The sequence below is a fragment of the Pipistrellus kuhlii genome, unplaced genomic scaffold (genome assembly GCF_014108245.1).
Source record: "Pipistrellus kuhlii isolate mPipKuh1 unplaced genomic scaffold, mPipKuh1.p scaffold_m20_p_9, whole genome shotgun sequence".
Lineage (NCBI taxonomy): Eukaryota > Metazoa > Chordata > Mammalia > Chiroptera > Vespertilionidae > Pipistrellus > Pipistrellus kuhlii.
The window spans coordinates 58,105,979-58,118,599 of NW_023425595.1; the positions used below are offsets into that span (position 1 = coordinate 58,105,979).

General features: G+C 35.0%; 1 protein-coding gene across 1 annotated transcript in view; it reads right to left on the reverse strand.

Annotated features, from left to right (window-relative positions):
• Positions 1–12,621, reverse strand: part of GUCY1A2 (guanylate cyclase 1 soluble subunit alpha 2) — a 244,959-nt gene that overhangs the window by 21,214 nt on the left and 211,124 nt on the right. The window lies entirely within an intron of this gene.

Here is a 12,621-nt window from a genome sequence, read left to right on the forward strand (position 1 = left end):
TTATATTTTATTCTCTGAGAAAATATTAGTCTGGTCCACACCTTGAAGGAGCCCTCAATATACACTTAATATACACTTAAATAAAGTTTCAGTAATGAAGTTGTATTCTCATGATCTACCCCAAATAACCAAAGCTAATGGCGACCAAATAGGGGAGTGTGAGTAACTCTGGGAAATGAGGAGATCTGATCCCTAGATGTCCATGAGGTAGGCAGTGTCAGCGTTTCCATACCATGTCTGCGATTGCTGCTATAGCTGTGAGGATAAAATGCTACTCTTAAACTCACCCTGCTCATCAAGCAGGAGACTTCTGCATGTATGAATTCATAATAAGACAGGTTAAAACCAATGTGAGCTAGCTGAGGTCCTAATAACCACGTCATCTACTCTTTAAAAAATGATTCTAAAATGTACTTAGAAATTCAATATATTAGGAGGAACCAAGATACACTTAAGAAGAACAAGTTGAAATATTTGCCCTATGAGATACCAAGTATTTGTATAAACATCTAATTAGTACACAGATATTTATAATATTGATGCATAGAGACATAGACTAGTAAATAAATAGCCCTCCAAAACTCCAAAGCATATATATATATGATTGGTATATGGCACAGTTGGCATTTCAAATTAGTGAGAAAAACATGGCATTTCCATTAGGACAGTGCTCGGCAAACTGCAGCTCACAGGCCGTGGTTTGCCGCTCTGTTAACTAATGAGTTTACCAACCACTGGACTAGACTAAATGTTACCTGTGGTTGGAAAGTTTGAGGATTAGGCAATTGTGGCATATTGTGTGCAAAGAGGTAAAGGGTAGTATATTAGGATATTCTGTATCAACTGTGTCTTCATGCGGAAAAATAACCTAAATACAATAAAGATCTTAATGTAAAAGGTACAATACAACACCTTTAAAAACAACTATTCAATTACTGTATAAAATAAGAGCTGTATATTTCATCCTCTGAGAATCTGATAAATATTAGTCTGGCCCATGCCTTGAAGGAGCCCACACAGTGCAGTTAATAAACACTTAATTTGAGGGTTTTTCAAGTTGATCTACACCAAAATAACCAAATCTGCAGTATCAGTTAAAACCTAAAATATAGACACCTAAAACTATAGGCTTTTCTTAGTCACTTAGTAACTTCATTATTGAAAACTTATTTAAGGTGAGTGGTCCAGATTGCCGGGTAGCTAGCTCTGTTCCCCTTGGTCAGTCAGGCAGCAAGTTCTTATCACTGTGTTCCTCTTCATATCTTATCATATATAGGGTGTCCCCTCAAAATGTATACACAATTTTAATCGGTTATCTCAATTTTCACTCCTTTTCAGGTTTAAGTGACTTGAAATAATGGGTGAAGCCAGACTAAAATTTATCCTAAAGTACCACTAGATTTTGTTTATATGGGGACACATAAAAGATAAAGTTTATGGTACAAAACTGGCAATAAATGACGAATTAGGGCCACAATAATATCAAAGGAAATGATTCTTGATGTTTGTGATTCTATAGCTTTGAATTATCAGAGGTGCCTGGACCAGAATGGTCATCAGTTTAAAACAGGCATTGATAAAAAAATAATTATTCATTTTTGTAGATTCTTTCAAATTTTGAAAATAAGCCATGTTAATCATCCATGTGTATACATTTTGGGGGGACTCTCCAGTTTGTTTTTTAGAAAACTTGAAACTGGGTCAGGAGCATCCTCATGCTGCAACTCATGATGTGGTAAGATAGACAACAGAAGTCCAGGGTGTGGGTATTGAAGTTAGCTTTTAAGGTAATCTTCATTCTTTTGTTTAGATCCATATGTCTATCTAATATAATTTTCCTTCTGCCTAAAAGACTTCCTCAAACTTTTTTTTTTAGCTGTAAGTCTACAAGTCTACTTTAATGAATTCTTTCAGTTTTTATATGTTTGAAAAAAATTTTATTTTGCTTGCCCGGCCCAGGCTTGGGCTCCTCTCCAGCTGCCTACTGCTTAGCACACTACTCCATCCCTCGAGGAATGTCGGACTGCTGGTTTTGCCCAATCCCTGCAGGCCTGTGAGAGGGCACAGGCTAGGCTGAGGGATCCCACCAGTGCACGAATCCATGCACTGGACCTCTAGTTTGCTTATAAAAATCCACTTAAAAGTGTTTTCTGAGAAAAAAAATTTAAATTATTTTGAAAAGTTACAAAACTAAAAGAAACTTCAAATATACACCAAATAAATTGTATATCAAACGTCATAACCAAGCATAAGGAGACAATTACTAAAGGTAATGTAGATTCCTAGATGGAATCTTGGAACCTAAAAAAGGAACAGTAGGAAAAAATTTGAGAACACCTGAAGAAAATATAAACTTTAATTCATAATAATATAACCATAATGGTTCATTAATTATAAAAATAGTACCACTTTTTAGGGAAAACTGGATATGGAGTATTTGGGGACACTGTACTATTTTCACAATTATTCTGAAAATATAAAACTGTTATAAAATATAAAAATTATTTTAAAATGTAAATCATATGCTCCTCCATCAACAAAAAGACAAATTTACACGTTTCTTATCTCAAAATGTTTCTTAGTTTTAATTTCGACAATAAAAACTAACTCAAAGGGTTGATATATGGAATAAATGAACTGAAAGTGATAATAAAAAGTTAATAATTCACGAATATTGAAAGAAATGAACCAACCAACCAAAGAGCAATAATCCTAAATCCTTTGGTACATACCCCAAATCCTGTTGTATATTACTATTGTTACCAACATTTGTTCCATTTGGACATTAGGTGGCGCTCATGCTCATTTTACTGAGCAGGTTGGCTCCCCAATATCAGCAATTCTCAGTTCAATATGTGTATGGAAGATCTGGTCCAATATTAATTTGGGAGAGGGTAAATTGTGTAAACAAAATTAACCCTCATAATAAGGCTTAAATAAACCTTGAGTTTGGTGGCAACTTTTAAAAAATGAATAAAACTGGATATTAAGAAATCATTAAACATGATTTACTAATGGTAGACCTCAAAGCATTCACGGATCACCTGAACTTGTTGCGTGTATGTTGTATCCAAAGTGTTTATCAGCTTTGCAAATGAGCCAATGGTTTTCCCAATATTTTAGAACCATTACTTTAATGTCCCTTTCAGTTTCAAATAATTTCTGTATCTTCAACATCTACCACTGAATTTTGCATTTAGTACACATTCTTTTCTTTTTTTAAAATATATTTTATTGCTTTTTCACAGAGAGGAAGAAAGAGATAGAGAGTTAGAAACATCGATGAGAGAGAATCATCGATCAGCTGCCTCTTGCACACCCCCTACTGGGGATGTGCCCACATGAAAGGTACATGTCCTTGCCCGGAATCGAACGCGGGACCTTCAGTCCGCAGGCCGACACTCTATCCACTGAGCCAAACCGGTCCCGACTAGTACACATTCTTAATAATTTATTAAATATATGATTATGTGACTTGATCAGAAGAATGAAAGGAAATTCTATGCTAAGAAAAAATGTCAATGTTTCTTTCCTCTAAATACTTGCAGCACTATATTTTTACCTTTCAAGTCATTGGCTACTCATTCATGTTTTGTGTCCCTTATCAATGTTTGCAAACTAAAGATACCTCAAATCAATGTTTCATACCGAATACTACTTCTGCTTATCACATTAGTCTAATAATTCATAAATCAACAACAAAATGTATCTTTAGATCCTTCCAAATCTGACTAAACTTAGATGAAATTAGTTAATGGCTCCAAAATATAAAAATAAAAAGCATAGTCACTGGGGCTAAAACCACTCCTCAAAACTTAAAATTGCTCTTTCTACTTCAGTCCAGCCATGATATTTTTATTTTGATGGTGTCCTCTATTACAAAATAAAAGCATAATAGATTCTCATAAATCAATGAATCCATGGATTAGAATAAGTCATCTGATTTCACTTAGGCACTGTTTCAACCAAACTTTGAGAAGCACCTGAAGTTTGAAATTGAAGATTTTGTATTATTTATTTGTAATTACCATGCCATTGATCTCATCCAAGCAAAGAAAATATAAAAAAGTAGAAAACATTCTTCTTCAAAAAGAGAATTTGATAAATGAAGAATCTGCACAAAGTAATCATCAAAGACCAATTCTCTGTGTGTGTTCCACACAATGTCAATTTTAAGGAATCTCTTAGCACATAGAACTCCTACAACCATGAGTGTGTCCTGATTTATTGTGTTTTGGCCCCATTCTCCTGACACATGAACTTCAGAATAAGAAATGTGTAGTTTTAACTAAATAAATCTCTTTATTTAAAATAAATTTCTGAAAAAAATAGAAATAAATATCTGATTACTTTGTCTATAAATGAATGACTTCATAAAACTATTAAGATATATACCATTATTTTGATATATTTTATAATGTTACCAAATCACCTGCAGATCTCTAAACACACCAATCTACTTTATTCCCCAAGGCTTTCTAGTGCTGTGTGCCTGCTTAGACTGCCTCTACCACTTCTCTGGGGTAATCGCCGTCATTTCCATAGACCCACCATCTCTGCTCCATGCCAGTGCCTAAGTTGTTCCCCCTGCTTTCCTCATTTATTGATCTGTCTTGATGGCTTCTCAACTTTTAGACTACAATCAGAAGTCCTTTTCTCCAGGAAGTCTTTCATCAGGAAGTTAGTGCCCCTGGTGTGAATTGTATTCATTGTAGTAATTCCTTTCTCCTTTTACTACACTTTACTTATTTATTTTTCCATTATCTGTCTCCTCTGTTTGGTACTCAACTCTGGAAGAACATGAAGAGCATTTATATTACTATTATAGCCCGAGCCCCTACCAGAACTTTCCTGAACACAGTGATGAGCCAATAAATACTGAAGTAAAATATGAATGTGAAGCACCTCTTTAAAAAGTCTCAGAATATAAACTACTATGCCTTCTGAATTAGATTTTTAAATATATTTTGTTTTCTTCAACTGTTCTTCATAAAAATAATATTAAAAAATAATTTTAACTGAAGGATAATTTACCAGAAACTTGCCTAATTATGCCTCCATTCCATTCACTCTAGCAAGTTAAAAATAAACAAATGAACCCTGGCCAATTTTTCAGTGGTTAGAGCATCGGCCCTCAGACAGAGGGTCATGGGTACAATTCCTGGTCAAGGGAACGTGCCTCAGGTGCTGTTTCGATCCCTGACCCATTTGGGGCCTATAGGGAAGGCAACTAATCATATATCTCTCTCACATTGATGTTTCTCTTTCACTTTTCCCCCTCCTCCCTTCTTTCTACTCTCTCTGAAAATATCAATGGAAAAAAATTTTCCTCAGGTAAGGATTAAAAACACACATGCACATGAACAAAACAAACCAGCTGGGTCAGGCTAAGGAGTGTATCCAAGCAATAACACCTGCCCAGGGAACTACCTACGAGCGGCCAGTGAGAGCTGTACACCAGGAGCAGAGTGTGACCAATAGCAACTTGTGTGTCTAACTATGATTTCAATTTGAGTGGTGTACATAGGAGAATATATATATATATATATATATATATATATATATATATATATATTCTGCATTTACCAAAATTATACCAAATACTTCCATCTTGAAGATGTATTTTTAAGATATTTCAAGTAGGTAAGGGTATTATCAAAATAAAAATCCAATCATGGTAGAATATTATTTTTTAGTGTAAAGTAACACATTTCAATTTATAACTATATATTTTCTGTCACGATATTAATGAAGAGTCTGTTCTCAATGAAGTGTTTCTGAGCACTTTGAATCAAATAATGGAAATGGTAAGATGTCAATTTACTTTAGGAACTTAAAAGGTAGTTGGTGACAGACATCTCCACCTTTAAATCAGTGCCTGCCTATCCCGTGACTATCACAATGGCCGACTGGGTCCTTAGCTTCTTACACCAGATCATGTCTGTCTGCCTTTTATATTGTCACACAGGCACTGTGGAGTCCTTTCAGGGGCAAAAGTCAAAGGAAACAAAGCTCACCCAGTATAATTCCCAGTCTTTTTCAGTAGTTTGACAAGAGACAACCAGGGATTTCCATTACCGTATATGGGCTTTAGATGTGATTTTGAAAGCCATACATAGTTTGAAACTCAGTCATGTCTACCTTATTTATTGTGATAACCCCTCGTCTTTTCACATGCACATAGGTGATTGATAAATATACTCTGTATACTAGGTAAACAAGTTAAACAATTATAATTGGCAAACTATATTTCTGATTCAGAATATTAGTATGGGCTACATGGAGAATGATTTTAGATGTATAGCTAAGCAAAAAACATGATAAGTTAAAAAAAAAAAAAAACTTTTTAGTGAAATTTGAGTGGCACTGCTGATGGAAAGGAGAAGGTTTATTAGAGAGATATGTAGGTGGTAATTTGACAGGACTTGGTGACTTCCCGGATGTCAAGGCTAAAAGAAAGGAGTTATAAAGGAGGATTCCCAAAGCTCTGCAGTAGTGTGATGCATGTCATGGATTAAAATAAGGGCAAAAGAAGAAAAAAATAAGTTCCTTTCAGGTGGGTGAAGATGTGGGAGACTGAGTTAATTTTGGGTGGGAAATTTAAATGTAAGTTAAATTTGAATTGGGAGCTATCAGCTCCTAAGTGGTTCTAAAAGCCATGGCTGTGGCTAGGGGGCATAAAAAGAGTTGAGTGATTTTGGAAATATAAAGGATTGATAATCCTTCTAACAGGTATGAATTGGTGTCTCATTATAGTTTTTATTTGCATTTCTCTAAGAGCTAGTGAAGCTGAGCATCTTTTCATGTAACTGTTGGCCATTTGTATATCTTCTTGGGAGAAGTGTCTGTTGAGATCCTATGCCCATTTTTTTAAAAAAAAGTTTGTTTGGTGTTGAGATGTATGAATTCGTTATATATTTTGGATATTAACCCAATGTCAGAGCTGTGGTTTGCAAATATCATCTCCCATTTTGTTGGTTGCATTTTTGTTTTGTTGTTGTTTACTTTTGCTGTGCAGAAGCTTTTTAGCTTGCTATAGTCCCATTCATTTATTTTTGCCTTGGGGGTTCAACAAGATGATTAATAACATGTATTGGACAGCTTATGGAGAAAAAGGAACCCTCATTCATGGCTGGTTGAAATGTAAACTGGTATATCCACTATGGAAAACAGTATGGAAACTCTTCAAAAAATTAAAAATAGAGTTACCATATGGCCCAACAATCCCTTTTCTGGGTACCTACTGAAAAACTTGAAAACATTTGTTCACAAATATATATGCACCCCTATGTTTATTGCAGCATTATTCATAGTAGCCAAAACATGGAGACAACCAAAGTATCCTTTTATAGAGGATTTAATAAAGATGTGGTACATATACACAATGTAACACTACTCAACCATAAGGAAAGATGAAATACTGCTATTTGAGACAACATGGGTGGACCTTGAGAATATTATGCTAAGCAAAGTAAGTCAGTCAGAAAAATCTATGCACCATGTGATTTCACCCATGTGGGATATAAAACTGAAACTCAGAGACACAGACAACAATATGGTGGTTACCAGAGAGAAGGGGTTGGAGGAGTGAAAGGTAAAGGGGGCCAAATATATGGTGACAGACGATTTGACTTTTGATGATGGAGCGTAATTCAATGTACATATCCTGTACACTTGAAGCCTATATGATCTTGTTGACCAATGTCAGCCCAATAAATTTGACAAAAAAAGAAAGTAAATAAAAGATTGACAATCAAAGTAAAACCAAGGATCTGAAGCCAGGGCAAGGGTATGAAATGTTAGAGCAGATAGGTAAAGGCCAAAGCGCAGATCAAAATGGAGGCACAAAACCAGAAAGTAGGAGCTACCTGAGAAGTCAAGTGATTAAGTTTAAAGCAATGAAAATAAGGAGACTTTAACAATGAAGCAAACCATTTTAGGACAAAAATGAGTCCCCTAGCAGAGCCTGCAAGAGATCTGGAGGAAGAAAACAGCAGGCAAGAAGGACATGCACGTTATGGTGAGCAAAGTGTCAGAGGCCCATCCTGAAATGGGAAGCTAAATTCCAGAGATGTCCTGAAAGACACAGTCCGTCTTGCTGAGTTCCCTTCTCACAGTCCCCTGAACCAGACTCGTTGAGTCTAGCAAACGGAATCCAGCTGCTGGCATTTTTCCACATCTGCAAGATGAGAACATGGATCGGATGACACAAGTGTCTCAGTTAGATAACTTAGTCTCTTGATCTTGGAAGGAAACCACAGACATTCTTAATTTCTTAGGCCTCTGAAGCATTTTCAATCTATTAAAACACAGCACAGAGGTCACATTTTTGAGTTGTTCCTTTGCCCCAGTCATTTAAGAAGAATTCAACAACAACAAGAAAACTATAAAACACTTATGGAAAAATATCTCAGATTTATTAAAAAGAAAAACAACTTGTGTTCAGAGTCTAGATTTTGAACACTGAAATCTCTGAGGAAGCGTCCTGTTTATTCTGTTTCCTAAGTCTCTTTTTGAATGGCTGTCTTCTCCATCCCCACAGTCTGTGCTTCAGCATGGGCTCTCAGTCTCTCACCTGGACTATCGCACTAATCTAATGTGTCTACCTGCCTCTAGTTCCTCCTTGACCTTCCAGTACCTAGCTGCCAGATGGTACTTTCTAAAACATTCTAAGACATTCACCTGAACATATTTCTCTCCCCAATTAGAATGTCTCAATGGTTCCTAACTTCCTATTGAACATCCAGACTCCTAAGCACGGAATTCGTAATTCTTAATGGCCTGGATCCTTGCCAATGTCCCATCTCCTCTAACACTTCTCCTTCGTATGAATTTCTGCTCTTAAAACACCACATGCTTTGTTGTTTTCTAAATTCACTGGACATTTTCACATGTCTGGGATTCTGTACATGCTATTTCTTCTATGTGTACTGTCCTCCTTATCATAGTCTTCTGACAAATTCCTACTCAGTCTATTAACCTTGTGTTCATACTTCATATTTCCTCTTAACCTAGTCTTCCCTCCTCTGACCCTTCACCTGCCACAGTTCATCATCCTATCATCTCTGCTACATCGGTTTCTTGCACATTCCTCTATTTTAGTGTGTGTAAATAACAGTAGACTCTTGAAATTCTACTGAAGAGATGAAGAGGACCCCTCTTTGTAAATAAAAAAAAACCACAAAACACAAAAAAACACTACCCTTTGAAACCCTAAATTCACAATGCTACAACAAGTAATTTCTCCTAAAAAATGTTTATCTAAGAATGAACCGTAACACAAGCCTTGTGGATGTTCAAATAGTGAAGAGCCATATAAACTCACTGACTAGTCTCTGTCCAAGCCTCATGGCATAAGTGACTAAAATGCATGTCAAAAGGCAAAAATATTACTTATTATATTCTTATAACTACTTGAGTTCACTTGTAAATAGTTGAAAATGAGATTGCAAATTTTATAAATACCAAGGATCAGTATTATGGCACTTACTTGTTTATACATTTACTACCACATCTAAATCTACATTCCATGAGAGGAGGCTCTACGTCTATTTATCTTTGTTTGAGAACTTGTAAATGTCCAATAAATGTTTAATGAATAAACCAGATACCTGAAATTCAATTGCAATGTTAAAACAATCACAAATGCTATTGCCTTTCCCACTGCTCTTGAGAATGAGATGTGACAACATCTCCCTATTTATAAAAAATATAATTGCTAGAGGAAAAGACTTAACTTCATTCAATATTGATCTATTTCACTTACTTATTTACAAAACAAATACTTGTTGAGTTCTTAATATATGCTACACACTTTTCTATGTGTTGAGAATACAGGTATAAATACAATATATGAAGTCTCTGCTTTTATGGTGTTTACATTCTAATGGAGACACATAATAAGCAAATAAACAATAATAAAAAAAAAACACCACAAATTTATACTTTGAAAAATGCCTCTGTTCTTTTTTAAAACCGAAGAAGTTGGATGTGGTGCCCGAAGTGAGGAAGATGAAGCAGTGGTGGGGTCAGCTCTGAACTGCTGCCATCACACACTGCTGACTTGAGCTTTGCAATTTCAGATTTGGGCTATATTTCAAAACCCGTATTGTTCCTGACTGGTTTGCATAAAAAGCATTACCAACTGAATAATTTTTCATTTATGCGGGCTAAGTGTGTGACTTTGCAAATGAGAAATTCTGCCAACAAACTGAGAGGTATATTTTAGAAAGGTCTTACTTTTGTCACAGGGACCAGGTCTTGGCTGAGAAAACAAAAGAGAAAAATTTACAGCCATTTAGTGGAACCTGTTCTTTGGAAGTTCAGTAAAATTTAATTGAGGACAATTTTCTGCAATGAGACAAGCCCGCATATTATTGTAAAATCACCAGGGGAAAGGACAAAATATCTCTTTTTGTAAATTTAAGAGGTGGCATACCTTGCCGAGGTCACCACAATTAATTGTGATGGGATAGGAAGACTGAAAATACCGCGGGACTTTCTCACAACTATTCTTATTTGAAAAAATGTCCCCTGTACCTGTCCTTCAAGATCCATGTTCTCTTTTTTTGAACCCTTCTCTCAAGACATTTAGTTTTTTCTTCCTCAGCTTTCACTGTACTCCACATATACTTCAAGCAGTTCATTGATCACACTGTACTTTATTTTTCATAAACCTGCTTTCCATTCTAGATTATAACCTTCTGGTGTCCATGTATACCTTTAATTCCCAGAAGTTATCTTTTTTTATTGGATGGAATGAATGAAGAATTGTATTCTTTTTTTCTACATTGGCATAACCAAGCATACTATTCTAAACTGTTAAGAAAAAGGACTCCTTAAGTGGCTAAACAACTCTCTTTAATTAAGATGGTATATTTTTACACTCACATTCATCAATTTTATGTAGATAAAGTTAGTTTTGAAACACATCATCCACTTTATTGAACTTGTTCACTATGACAAAATAGAATATTTAATGAATATTTATAAGATATTTAAATATCAATATTATAGTTGCATTTTATACTGCCAATAATATATTTACATAACTAAGAAGGAAAAGAAAGAAGGGGGAAAGGAGGAATACAGGAGAGAAAGAGAAGGAGAAGCAGCAGCATTATTATTTTCTTGAAGAAAAAAAATAAAAAATAAAAATGTTATTACTAACAATGAAATGTTTAATGAGCTTAGACTTGGTAAAAAAAAAAAAAAAAATTATTGGGAGCAGGAAATTCTTCAACCTTTGTCTTTAGGATGACAATTTGTATCACACCAGAAAGTAAGAAATGGAAAGCAACTGACTCGTTTGTGAACAATGCAAAGAATAAAGAAATTATTTCTTAATCAAATAATAAGGAAGCCCAAGAAAGAATAAAAGATAATAGAAATATGATTAGAAGAAAATACAGTCTAGATTTTATAAAAACAGTCATTAATTTCCTTTCTCATTTATCTGCTACAAAAACATGTGTAGAAATTCAGACTCTTAGATGAAAATAACATATGAATGAAAAATCAGATTTGGAATAATCACAGACACTTATAATCTAAGATTATCCGTTAAGCTTTCTTTTAATTTTTTTTTTTTACTTATTTCCCAGAAAATTAATTTAACTAGCAAACATATTTCTGATCAAGTTTTCAAAAAGTACTTGTTTTTTAAATCACTGTTTTTAAACTCCTGGTTGCAACTTTTCAGTGATCTGTTAGGTTAAGTGTTTTAATCTTTTGTTTTAATTAGCTGTACCTTATACACACATATAAACTTTTATGTGTACTCTGGGTCAAGGCATAAACGTATTTTATATGAGTTGTATTAAAAAATAAATAAAAGCAATCATTTTAAGGGACATGAATAAGTTAACTATAACAGAAATGTTTCAAGACCTTTAAGCAAGATTAATTCAAGGTATTAATAAATGAATTGAATGTGTATGATATGTCGACAGAGAGCTATAAGTAATTGTTCCTCAGCAAGTTAACACCCCAATCACTGGCCAAGGCACCATTCTCTTTCTACTATACCTCAAGTCTCACCATTTCTATATTTCACTGAGTTTTACTGATATATAATTGACACATAACATTAACAAATTGCAAAATGATTGTCACCGTAGTATGCTCCCACCTCTCTCTCATGACCTAGTTACCGATTCTTTTTTTTGTCATGAGAGCATTTAGGATCTAATCTCTTAGCAACTTTCAAGTATATGACATTAGTATATTAGCTATAATCACAATGCCATACATTCGATCCCCAAACTAGCTCATCTTAGAACTGAAAGTTTTATCCTTTGAACAATAGTTCCCTATTCCCAGTAGTACTTAAGACTGAAAATGTGAGATGAGTTTTGAAGACTAGTTTATGATATTAGCTACTTAGTGGAATGAAGCTACAGAAGTAGTGGCTCTGTGGGGACAGGAGACACAGAATATTCATAATGAGGGAGGCAATGGAGAGGGAGAGGGGAAACAGCTGGGGAACTGGTGGGGGCAGAAGGAGTAGCTTGGACAGGGAGCCTGGTCCTCTACAGCCAGAAGACAGAGTGAGGAAACTGGGTCAGGGGAGGAAGGATGCTTGGCAATGGGATGCCCATACTTGGTTACCTGGAGGAATGG